Below are 14,296 nucleotides of genomic sequence, written 5' to 3' on the forward strand. Positions count from 1 at the left end.
TCTTTAAAATAATAGTTGTAATATTAAATTTCCGTTAGACATACAGTGTTGCAATAAATATCTAAACTTTACACAAACTCAACATTAACTGCACACAGTTTAGGCATGCTGGGCAGCAGCACTCGTATACGTGTTTACCATAAAGCGTTAATTACTTTTCTTATTTATTGGTGTGTTTTAGTGTTTCTTTTTTTTTTTCCCCTTTCAAATTGCCGATGTAGAGCGAACTCCTCTTTAATAGTATAACAATATCCTTCCCCTGTGTTTTCGTTTTTGTTTTTTTGTTTTTTTTTTTAAACTATTTTTCGTTCTTCGACGATCAGTCCTCACTCTACGACGGGCAACGAAAGAATGAGAGCGAGGTTTGCTCCACGACTCGCTACCACGGCCCCCCGGGTCTTGCGCGTTGCTCCTCCGGGTCGCCCGAGGGTCGAAGGAAGGGAGAAGGGAGAAGGGAGAAGGGCGAAGGGAGAAGGGATAGGGGAGAGCGGCAAAAACGCGGCGATCTTAGGGCGCGGCCCTTCGAACCGTGACCCACCCGCGTCTTTCCCTTTCTCCCTCGATATCCTCTCCGTTCAATTGATGAGGAATTTTGTATCACTTGACGAAATGGGTAGACTGATGTGTATAGATTCACATTCACGTCTAATTGTGAAGAAGGAATTGCAGAAAAAAGACAGACGAAGTGTGCACGAGTGGCTCACCTCACGACTGCTTGAAATTTTACCCGAATCATTTACATAATATGTGGGACGGACGGAGTTGGAGTTCCGAATTTGTAGAGTTTTGAGAGAGTCCAATTCCGAATTATTTGGTGGCGAAACTTGAATTAGAGAAATTAAACTTTGAAGAAACAACAGAGTTTCGAATGGTTGGAAACCCGATCGTTCAAAGTTCCGATATGAAAGTTTTTCAAAAAATTCAAATTACGACAGAAAAAAGTTCCGGAATGTAAAGTTCCGATAGAGTAAAATTCCGCAAGTTAAAATATACTCACACAGGGTAGTGGGTGTAAGAAAACCAGAAAAACCGAAAATCAAAATCACCAGAATTCCGAACGTAAAAATATGAAAAATACAAAACAAAGAAAGATCAAAGTGGTGAGATTTCACCGAGCCAGAATTTTACAGAACTGCAAATCTTCGATCATTGGAAATTTCCATGATTCAGATTTTCTAAATTTTCTCATTTTCGCACTTTCCGAACTTTGACTTGTCCGAATTACGCCCTATCGGTATTTTGTCTTTTTGGAACTTTGCACTTTCAGGAATTTGAGCATCCGGATTCGGACTATTCGAAACTTTGATGTTTCGTCAAAGTTCGATTTTGTTGCTTCAAGTTTCGCCACCAAAAAATTCGTAATTTGGGGCTTTCGGAACTTTTCAAATACGGAATTTCAAACCCGCCCCCCGTTTACGTTTCATTCGTTAGCAAAAAAGAAGAAATTCGATCAACTGTCAACGAGTGCATATTTGTAACCATAAAGGGACGTTAAAAAAATCGAAATCACAGAGCAATCAAAAATGTGCTAAAAGACATACGTACAAGTTAAATAAAAAAAATGAGATGAACAAGACGAATCTATTTACACGCTGATTGCGGATGTATATTTTTTTTTCCTTCAAAGAATTAAATAAACGTAAATAATTACCAAGTAGGTACAAGGTACAAGGGTACAAAGTTTACGAAGCAACGTTTACAACCGTGATTATGTACAGCGGAGAAAACGTTGCATGTGAAACAACGCGTTATTGCGAAAGTGAGCTTGACGATACGAGCTTTTGTCCTTATTATAATTCTATGAATACCTGCAACAATATAACATGTGTACACCATGGATATGTGATATACGTATATAACATATACGCGGCAGAATCCTCGAGACACAACCGCATTCTTTTCTCATCACAAAATATACCCCGTGGAAGAAACTGGTTTCTCAGTTACGCCCGTGTCTATATTTTTATTTCGTTTTGACTGGTCGATTTTTAAACCGGACACCAACGGTCTTCGTGTATGTATATATATCTAAGAGGCATTCAATGCCAACTTGACCAACGTTCAACACCGCAGATTATTGCAATCTGAATCGGTTGTGAAAAAAAATGAATAAATAAATAAAAGTGAAAATTACACGGTGTTGCAATTTCAACATTCTAACAAAAAAAAAATAATATTTAACAGATTTCGAGATATTTTATTCTCATTCTTCGATTCGAGAAAAAAAGATGCGTTGCTTATTTATGATCTTTATCTGGATATTCTTCTTCTTTTGTTTCATTTATTTGTACGAATTGTAAACGAAATAAAAAAAAAAAAACATCATAATTTTGAAAACAATGGTTGAGAGAATTAACATTTCGAAATAGTAGCCAACAAGAAAATCATCTATTAAGTTGATGTTGATAAAAATAAAAGGTTGACCGAGTTGTCTCATTGTCAGCTAAATTCTAAATTTTCTTTCACGACAACGTTTTTCCAGGATTATGTTGTGTACCGTATATAAGTCAATTCTTCCAGATTTCGTGACTGCGCACGAGAGACTTCGGTTAGTGGCGAAGAAAGAGAAGGGGGACTATCACGTTGTAATAAACCTACTGAACTCACTTATCATTCTTCGTAATACGGACAAAACGTATAAATACTCCTGTTGTATAAAACGCGAGTCAACCGCACATCGCGGCGAAAAGAGAATTATTTTTCATCCAATCGTAAATCGTTTCGATACTGTGTGTAAGAAATATTAAATAACGTACGACTTTTACACGTGTCTCAAGTAAGAGAGGCAACGTTTAATGAGAATCAGTAGCTTGCGGTATGTATACACGTCACACTCATACCTAGATATTATATTAAATTCCGGAAATTCAGATAAAAACCTTATACACATACACATGTATAATGCGTATACGCTTACAAGTAGTCCGTAATTATTCAACGTCTCTTTCGTTAGCGCAAATGTAAGACAGATATCGCCGTATCATTAACGGATTACGCGACTTAAATTTATAAGTATACGATTTAACGAGCTTAAATTCTTCATCGGATACGAAATTTAAAACGAGAATCAAAAAGAGAAGAAGAAAACCGATGGAAAAAGAATAAAAAAAAAAAAAAAAAAACAAACTCACCACCGACATTCAAAACCAATGACCGTAACATTTTATGAATCTTTTACCGTTTCAAAAGTAACATCTGTAAATAATAACGATAGGAATCTGGGAAATGATTGATATATTACAAATACATCGTTCTATAGTTAAATTAATACTTGCAGACGCGAGGACCGAATGACGCGGAAATTGGCAAGTTTTCTATCTCGCAAGTGATAATAACTTGAGGACAGCACGCAATATGATCCTGAGTCAGAGCCGAACGTACGTACGTTGCTCGCGAAACATTTTTTTAGTAACAAGAAATTGCGCAGTTAATCAACGATAACGAGGTTTATCATCACGCGGACGTTCACGGAATTCGAAGCGTGTGCCAATGCACCGTATTAAAAATTATTGTACGTTATGCATGCCTGACTCGTTATTGTCGTTGAAAAATTATCAACACTCTCGCATAACGCGTCGCAAATATCATTATACACACACATTGTGCATTGCGCGTGCGTGTCGTTGTACAAGAATCGTACAATATTATACAATAATTGATCAACTTTATCGTGAATTGATTATTGATTCGAGTTAAAAGTTTACGCACGCATATAGATAACGATATTATCTTAGGCGGAAAAATTATTTTTATTGTTATTTTTATCGAACATTTCGAATTCGCAAATAGCGATTTATACGTACAGTCATTTTTCTCGAAACGCGTAAGTGTCGCACGCCCATACATCGTTGCACGTATGCATACGTGTGACTTTTCACCGCGCAGAATGGAATGACTCATATATTTCGTACGTAGAGTCGCAACGACGCGACGTACGTACGTATATACACACATATTGAATAAACATACCCTATACATGCGACACAAAAGTGCAAGGAAATGCTCGTTAACGTTGTTTAAAGCAAACTGAAATCGTCGGCGGAGAGTCGAAATTGCAACGCATTGCTTGCCGCACGATATATATATATATAATATAATATATGATGGAATAAACTCGACGAAGGTAAGCAGCTGAGTTGCAAATTATAACCAATTATAAATAAAGTTTAAACTTTGTCTGCTCGAACTTGACCGACGCGGTGATTGCATCGTTTGGATAACAGATCAGGTATGAAAGAACGTAATTTGAAACGACGCTGCAAAATATGATTCATTCCGATTCGCGAAAAATATTCCGCGCGTCGAAACGTCGATGATCATATTTTGTGCAAGAATTTTTTTAATGTACGACTATTTTATATCTCCAACTTTGTATCTCCCGATGGAATAATTCGAGTATATTTCTCTTCGCTAGTTTTCGTCACGAAAAGAAATCAAAGAGTAAGAAAAATTTCGACACTCAAACTTGCCCTGCGAATGAAATATTTACAGGGTGTTCTAATTCGTTGAAAAAATTTAGGTTTCCTTATAAATTTTTAATGATAGAATAAATTGGTTGAATGTTGAATCGAAAATTTTATACAGCAGTTTATGCACGGAATGAATTTCTAACAACTCATTCAAGGCTCAAGACCGCGTATTACAAATGAAATCTCGCGGGTTTCGATAAAAAAATTTATCGTGTCATCTATTCCATGATAAATCAAAATATTCCCAAACTTGAGTAGCAATTTTTGTTTACCAGGAGAATTCCAGGATTTAAGGATATTCAAAAACAAACAATAGACAACCTGCATTTAATATGATTTTGCATTGGTTCATTCCCCATGCGTACGAATCAATCGCGCATTTAATTATGTAACGTAACATTGCGATGAAATAAAGATGAAAATAACAAAGTAGTACAATAATAACGATACGTCAATTATTATACGCAGTTTATTCGTTTCTGTGCGTAACAGTGAATAATATGCATGAATCACAATTGGAATGAAATAAACCGACGAAGATGATCGGTTCGTCGTTATCACAGTGATAATCGTTAATCTCTGTCAACAATCTCCAGGGTTTAAGTGAAATTTAGATGACTTTCAAAAAAAAAATAAAAAAATAGCCACAGAAAAACGAAATTGTCTGTTTCAAAAATCGCACCTTTTTCACATCCCCTCGACGTTGATGATGATAAAGATTAATCTAAAGACCTCATTACGCAAATACTCTCCTGTATTATTGCTGAATAATAATAATAATAATAATAATAACAACAACAACAACAGTAATTATAGTACTAATTTAAAATTAAAAAAAAAAAAAGAAAGAAAAAAAAACTAGACTCACGGTATTGGGAAGCTTGCGTCGTCTGCGACTGTGTTCAGGTGTGAAAAGTCTGCACGTGAGGAATGGCACTGAAAATTCCAGCAGTGTCAACGCGTTATCTAACTTCAGCATTCCTGACTCGTAGTCGGTAGACCGTTTGAATCGAGTCAAGCTTGCTTCGTTTGGTCATGCTTCTCGGAAGCGATGCAAAGAATGGTAGAGCGGAGGGGAGGGAGGGAGAGAGAGAGAGAGAGAGAGAGATGGCGAAAGAAGAAAAAGAAATGGAGGAATAGCTCTACATTTCATACCGCGTTATATTTTTAACAGGTTATACGTCCGTGTATTATAAATAAATGAATTTAGTCGGAGTTGGCCAGTGGTTGACTATTTATTTGTTACGACTTTTTGGCGACTTCCTCGCATAATGGCGAATTAAGAAGATGGCCGGCCCTGCCCGGCAGAAACGTCGCAATAAATAAATATTCAACCACTGGCCAACTCCGACCAAATTCATTTATTTAACCAACACACCATGGTCACGATATCCAAATCAATGTATATATTATACATGACTAACAGTACGCGGTACGAGCGATTAATTGGCGAATATGATGCACCCGATTGGATGTGCTTTGAAATTCCTCTACTTGTGGACGATAATCGTTGTCAACAGCGTCGAACAGATTTTCATACAACTCGTAATATTAACTTATCGTCACACTCGCTGATTCGCAGAATTCATACACAATGTTAAAATCACACATGCAAGCACGTGTAGATTTTTCACAAACTCGTACAGCACAGAATTCGACGAGAACATTTCGGTTTCGTATTTTAAATTCTACAGTTCAAGTAACTGCGATTTTTTTTTTTATACGGCTACGTTATTGTATAGTTTGGATAAAAATCTGCAAAATACTGTGCTTAAATAATATAATGAAAAAAAAAATAAATAAAATAAATAAATGAACAAATCATAATAAACTCTAATTGAAAATCGAAATGAACTCTAATCAATATGTATCAGGATGGTCCTTACATGGAGTCGAAAATATAATTCATGATGCAGTTTGTATAAAATTACGTCTAAAATAAAGCCCAAGATTAACGATTACACGAAAGTTTTTTTTCTAAATTTGCCGTCAGTAGAAAAAAAGATAAATTCTACGCGAGTTCTACATAAAACCAAGCCAGAACAAGACAATGTTTGAAAACTTCATTCTACTATATTGCTTCTTCTTTCAACCAATCGGCAACGTAACTCGGAAACTCTCCAACTTTCCCAGTTTTCCACAATCCGTGGCGACTCCGATCGTACATTACGTAAACATAAATACATACGCGAAGCATAATAAAAAATCTATAATATTCTGTATAAAATTGGAGGAAAGAATGGAATTTTATCTAGCGGCATCCGCGTTCTCAGTTTTTTTTTTCTTTTTTTGTTTTGTTTCTTTTCCCCCTCAAGTACAGATAAATCATAGAACAGGTATACGTGCAGATGTCGACCTGCCGCATTACGAGCCGATCACGGAGATAGGAGCGCGTTGCAGGATATTATATGTTTATAAACTTCGAGAAACGAATTTGAGAAACCTTCCTAGAAGGCTATCTCTTGTCGGTAGAGCTGGGTACACGATAGGATATCGATATTTCCTTCTTCTTCTTCTTTTTTTTTTTTTTTCTATTTCTTTTATCTTTTCACTTTCTCTTTGTCCCTCTCACGACGAAAATAAACCCGGAAGCCTCCTCACGGAGAATCTCGGTTCGAGTTCCATCGCGTCATAATTATACCGCGGACGTTAAACTATGTATAATAAGTTTAATCACACACACACACACACACACACATATATATATATATATATATATAAAATGTATAAACAACGCATCGCGTATTATTTAAACGCAAGGGAATGACGGACACGCCGAACGATACGAGTTTGTACATCCCAGAAGTTTGTATATAATATCATATGCATACATATTACATATGTATATATATATATAACTGCCGGAAATTTGTTATCATTGAAAATGAGACAGCGCACCGGGAGTTCGCCAGCACCGAGAACAACATGCAGGCAAGCCTTTCTCTTATCGCAAAAATAGCGTAGTAGATTTAAATGTACGCGAACAAAAAGTCAACGTGAATTACGAGCTAGTTAGTCGTAAATTAAATAACAGGCTGGCGAATTTTTGCAATGAGTCAGTCAGTTTGAAATCAATATCGAAGAAACGACTCGGTTCGCAATCTACGGTAAATAATACGTATCGTAAATGCTGTCGATATGTTTTCACAACGTTTTCTCAAAATTCTACATAACCATTTTTACCGGCAATGGTACGAAAGTCGGCGGTACTTGTAACGACGTATTGAATACGAAATTTTGTTGAAATTACAAACTCCTCCACAGAAATACACACGGTGTACGTGTAACAGCGAAACGGTTATTATATCTCTTCTGAAAACAGTTCGTTGTTGGCCAGCTTGTCGCATTTATACGTATATATATATATATATATATATTCATTTAGATTCATTTGTTCAGATAAAATTACGTCATTTCATACATATATATATATGTGTCGATATGACGAGTTCATTCACGGCTCAATTGCCAATATTTTTCTGCAGTATCTTTTGTTTTATTTATTTTATTTTGTTTCTTTTTTCGCCAACGACCATTTCAATCTTTTCATTCATTCTTCTCGCTAGATTTTTGTTTTTTCTTTTCTTTTTCTACTTATATCTTGTACGGCAGATCGAAGCTACGGATATAATACCGATTCAAGAATTTAATTTCACACAGTTTGACGATAAGTTTTTCGTGCGAGAATTTGATCGGTGCGTAAAATCGAGTTGATGCAAAGCAAAAATGATTAATCATGATAATAATAAATAGGAATCTTGTTAGAATTGTGACGATTGAGAAACGGATCCGTTTTCATCTTTTTTGACAATTTCAGTGCAACGTTAATCTAAGTCTGCAATTAAATGAGTTTCATCATTTTTTTCCCCCGTATATAACAAAAATAACAAAGAAGACGGTGAAATCTCGATATCAGTGTCAAAATAAATTCAACGACTACTTTTATTCGAATGAAACAAAAAAAAAAGAAAAAAAACTGGATGAAAAACTGTCATTATATCGTAACCAGAAATAATAAAACATTGAAATATGATGTTAACAGAAAGGAAGAACAAAAACCGTCAAACGAAGTTGATAAATCACCGATTGGATGAAATCAGCGATTGAAACAGAGGCGGCACAATCATCGTTTATTAAATACGCCGAAATTCGTATCGATAAAATGAGTAGAATTTCGACTCGGCGACAGTCATCGCGATTCGGATTCTTGACCGTCGAGTATTGCGAGACCAGTGAATCATCATTTTCACGGTATACAATATCGGTTACAGAAAGATGAGTGTGAAATTAGCATTTCCTGGTTGCAAGCCCGAAAACTACTCAACTCCCATTTAGTCGCTACGACATTGATTTCACATTCACGATTAACGTATAATATTATCACCGGTCGTAAATTACACCTATAAATATAAATTCGGGACGTTATATCTGCCCGGCATTTCACATAATTGGTTATTATAAGAATTTTCTTCTAGCGAACGGTTATAAAAATCTATAAATTACTCCTCTTGTTGCATTTTTTTTTTTTTTTTTAATGAATTTCACGAATTTTCGTACAACTGATACGCAAATTTGGACCGATGAAGAATATTAGCAAGGATTAATAAAAGTCGAATCGAAAATCTAAGTTCTAGTTGTTCGTTATTAACAGACTTATAAAACGACTCTGCAGTTATTATATAATTCGTAATCTATTTACCGGTTCAATTATACATGTATACATATATATGTATGAATAAACTGGAGGTCGACGACTTTTTTAAAGTGTTTCGTGTTATACACACACACACACCTATATACATATATATATAAACATATAATATATGTTTATGCATCAGAGATAAGAAACCTGCTTACAATTTATACGCGGAGTATTTAAAAGTACAAAAAACAAAAAAAGGCAAATTAAAACGAGGTAAAGCGCGTTGATTGCTAATTTACGCAGACAGATTTCCTTTTTATATATATATATGGTGTATTCCACGTCAATTCGACTAGGGTCTGACACTCACTGCGATAGCGACATTTTTGAAAATTATAAAAATAATTACGTCACTTCTGTCACCAAAACCAAAAATATTCCAACCAAAATCAAATTGGACAGACAGGACAGTAATTTTTTATTCATTATTTAACCAATTGATAATTATTTTTTTTTTTTTTGTTTTAATAATTCTGATTATTTTGATGTCTATCTTTGTAAGCAAGACAGATGAATCGTCAATTGTAACTGAAGTATTGATTGCAATCGTGAAATTTGTTTTTTGCACGGTATTTTGCTACGGAGAAGACTGAATTAATTCGTTTTGTGTGTGTGTGTCTATTTTTATGCATGGCTATTTTATATGCATGTAATTCATCGAGCGTAAGCGGATGACATCGATAAAAAAAAAATGAATAAATTTACATTCAATAAAGATCGCAACTTAGACCGAAAAAAATCACAAACGAGAGAGAAATGAACATAATTTTGATAGACGGGAGACCTTAACCTGAAAGCTTACAAAAGAGCGGTTGAAGCGTTGATGCGAAGCTGTAATTAATCGTAAGAGAGTGAATTAAAAAAAAAAAAAGTAAAAAAAAAAGAGAAAAAAAATCCCCGGAGACAAGAAGAGGGCGAAGATCGCAAGGCTGTAAGGCCGATCTGAAAGATGTTCCGATTTAATAGGACAATGGAAGTGGCGGCGCAACAAGAAGAAGACCCTGCAAGTGGGGAGAAGAAGGTCCGGGGGTTCCTCGGGGCATAATCCGGCTTAAATTAATAAAGTGGTTAATAAGCGACAAAGGCGGTAGTCCCACGCGATTAGACATGCAGAGATTGAAACAACCCGCCAGGGGAGAAGGAGGGGTCGCGTTACGAACGAAGGAACGAAAGCCGCGCCGTAAACGTAACGTAAAGTAACCCGTAACCCGTAACCCGTAACCCGAAGGGGTTTAGCGGACGTGAATAAGAAACTACTCGTCCTCTCGTCGTTGAAACATGCGTCGTCGAAACGCTCCCGATTCCAATTAAGACGCAAGACTGCAATTACGATTAAAATTACGTTTACGATTAATACCGGGCTTATTGGGAGCGAGATGAGTCGGTGTGTCCGGCCGCACGTTCGTCGCCGGAAACGGAAGCTCCACCCTACACGATATGTAATGACTCGGGGAAGAATCGTCCGCGTGAAAGCATCCCGCATAACGCGGAGGATAAAGAGAATGAGGGACAGAGAGAGAGAGAGAGAGAGAGAGAGAGAGAGAGAGAGAGAGAGAGAGAGAGAGAGAGAGAGAGATACCGAGTGCTGTGGCTCGATTTTGCAGTTCTCTCGCCTGCATGTTATAAATATATACGCTGCAGAGCATGGCGATTAGCACGCCGTTGACAATTATCTGTACCATGGCCATGAACCGGCGAATGTCACGGGCGTGAATCGGTTGCCAGATATACGTATAAGCAGCCTTAAGAGGACGCTACGCAGTCGGTCTTTACCGACCGAGTTAAATGCCGCGATTACTCATTTTCGTATTTATTAACCACTCCTCAGAGCCTTTTCGCACATGCTGCGCAAAAGTTACGAATATACCGCGGATGAAGTGCGATTCTAGATTCGACACCGCATGCGAATGAATGTACGCGAAGAAGAATGACAGAAATTATATAATTCTGGCAATTATAGGAGTACATTTTTTTACGTTTCTATTTTGGCGTTAAAAGAAAGCTTTTTCTTTATAGTTGCGGACACTATCCTGCCCCCCCCCCCCTTTTTTTTTCTTTTTTTTTATCGGACATATTGCACGTGGCGACTTTTTCTGGTCAACAATGCGACGGGTCTGATAATAAATGACCAGTGACTTTTTGCTCGGCCGGTAAAAAACTGGATACAGTATCCTCATAATTTCAATGTTTCATGCTTGTCAAAGTTGTTCTCACCCTGTGACGGAACTGTTTCTAATTTTGTAAAAACCTTCACGTTTTTCAAATTTGTATAGAAAAGTGTCATTATTATTTTTGTACCATCTGCTCTCTAGGTCGCTTGAACAACAAGTTTTAACCTCTCGCGATGATTGTTGAAGCGAAAATTGTCAAAAACAGCGAACGACGATATTTGTAAGATGCGAACAAGTAAGGCATTAAAGACGGTAGAGAAAAAAAATTAAAAAATTACAGGTACAAAAGGAATATTGAATAACAAGAATTTTTTTTTTCTGTAGTTCATTATAACCGAGGAGCTAATTTGCCGAATACGAGTGAAAACACAATTACTAGAACGTTTAGTCAGTCGTTTAACGATAGTTACAAAAGTATTGCTTAGAATTTTTTTTCCCATCTCTTTTTCCATCCAATTCAGAAACAGCTAACAATAAAACATGACGTCACGTATTGCATGTAACGATCAAAAGACTAAAATCTGCATCTTCATTCGGAGTATATACAAATAATAATTATATTTCGCATCTATGACGCTTGAATGAAAAAAAATGAAAACGACCGAGTTATTCGTAGATTAGACAGTTTTTCACTCCTGATCCGAATTTGCAAATTACATAAACTTGTCTTCTGCAAGGTTTGATTTTTGACATCATGCGTTCTAAAAGTATTCAGAATTCGTTCAAATTCCTGTATCAATAATGTGAAGCAAATTAATGACTGCATAAAATTACCTTCAACTAGCTCGATATATTAACTCGAGACCTTGTTCGGTATAAAAAAAAAAAAAAACTCCGTCTAACGGTCCAAACCAACCTTGTGCCTTATATCGCCTGCAGCGGAAGCAGTAGCAGAAGTCAACGGTTCTTAGCTACGATAGTCACGGTTCGAGTACGCATACCAGGTAATTACCATTAGCCATTACGCACTATTACCCAGACGAACGAATGAATGAATGAATGAATGAATGAATGAATGAATGAATGAACGAATGGATAAACGCCTACGTTTCATCGCGCGTGATTTAAAGATCGTTAGCACGCGTTCAAAGCATGCGTACCTCGCGGTTACAAATTAAGCTAAACAAAGTTGCGTAGAGATGAGTGTATTTTCTTTGAGCATATTTTGCAGGAAAAAAAAAAAAATTTTCAAAAGTCACGCAACGTCTAAAATTTGACGATAGTGATTTTTGTTTCAATATTTCATTTCCGCACGTCAACTTCGTCTTCGGAAATCACGCGTATAATCTTACCGTCTGGTGGTTGACGAAAATACTCAAAATAAAAATTCAATCCAAGCGTGCGACGCGATATGACGACGACATATGGTGGTGGGAAAACAGTCGAAACCTTTTCAACCGTAAGCACGTCTGACAATCACTCGAGTGTCACCGAAATGTGAACTGATAACGATATCACAAAGACATTAAAAATATCCCCCCCCCCCCACGACAATCTATAATTACCGGAAACGTTTGTACGTTATGAATAACAGCAATTGTCCGGCTAAAAATGAATGGAAGAAGAAAATGAGAAGGGAAAAGAAAATGTCGACAACGTGAACAAATTAGGACCTGATAAACGAACTGAAACAGAAAACTAATTGCTTCGAACCTAATATAGAAACTACTCGCTCATACGTTTCTTTTTTTTTTTACTATATTCACACGTTTTTAATTCGCTTTAATACAGGACGAGGAGAAACTTGGGATTAATTTAATAACAATCTCAGTCTCTTGTACAAGTGGAAGAAACTAGCGAAGCACGTCGTACGTATGATAAACCATACCGTGACATTAGAGTACATGTTGTATGAATTATATTAGTTGGCACGAGTAAACTGTTTATAACGAAGGATCTGCACCGTGGAGCGGAAAATATCAACAGCTGCGTGATGTACTTATAACATGATAATTTAAATGAAGACGCGATACTGATAAATCTTCAAGAAGATGGGATATCATACAATACCACCGTAGAACAGTTTATTTTTATTCAATTTGTAAAGAGAAAAATTCTTCCGACGTGCGATGAGTCAAAGCACTCGATTCAACTAACCGGATGATAACAATAATCCTTACAGCTGTAAATAAATAATTAAACGTTTCCCGTAGACTTAATTTGAGCGTAACGATTATATGCTGCAAAGCGATAAGTTTGCTATGAGAAACGAAACGAAACGAATTTTCCTGGTAAAGATTTGACGTAAGAAAACAAAAAAATGATGCTACGAAAAATAATTAAAAAAAATCGTTATCACGGATCCAACATCTGTTTAAATAATTGTTTTTATTTCTCACAATTGAGGTAATTACGACACGGGCGCGAAAGACAGTAAAACTAAAAAAAATACCAAATACTTTGGAGCCGGGGTGGAAAAATAACAAAATTGGCGAAACAATGATTAATCGCTGCGGTAATTGACACCGAGGCAACACGTTGATTAATTATTTTATGCGCAATACGCCGAGGTGTTGGTGGGTGAGTTATTTTATTATTAAGACTAAACTTCCACTTCCGAATAAAATTCACGTTGCGTGGGTGAAGGGAGAGAGACAACAGTGCCTGACATCCGTCGGAACTCTGGCCGACTGACGACCGAAATAATATTCATAAATGGTACAACGATAATAACAACAACAATAACAATAATAATAATACACGTACATATTACACATTGAAATATTCGTGAGAAGTGACAGTTGCAAAGTGGGAGGAGGTTGGGGAGGGATACCGAAAGAAAAATAGGGTGCACGTAACGAAAAGTGATTGAACAAAAGAGAAAAATACGCGACTATTCGTGAAACTCGACGTTTGCGAATTATTAAATTTAGATTTTTGTACACATATTATGCATGGATCGAGGTATGCGTGGGAAAATTCTAAAAACTCCGATGCACCGAAGTGTAAAGTTG

General features: G+C 36.5%; 1 protein-coding gene across 1 annotated transcript in view; it reads right to left on the minus strand.

The window, feature by feature from the left end:
- The window catches only part of LOC107227521 (A-kinase anchor protein 200), a 103,373-nt gene that overhangs the window by 51,908 nt on the left and 37,169 nt on the right, over positions 1 to 14,296 (minus strand). The gene's annotated exons all lie outside the window — the stretch shown is intronic.

Source organism: Neodiprion lecontei, chromosome 3 (assembly GCF_021901455.1).
Source record: "Neodiprion lecontei isolate iyNeoLeco1 chromosome 3, iyNeoLeco1.1, whole genome shotgun sequence".
Taxonomy (NCBI): domain Eukaryota; kingdom Metazoa; phylum Arthropoda; class Insecta; order Hymenoptera; family Diprionidae; genus Neodiprion; species Neodiprion lecontei.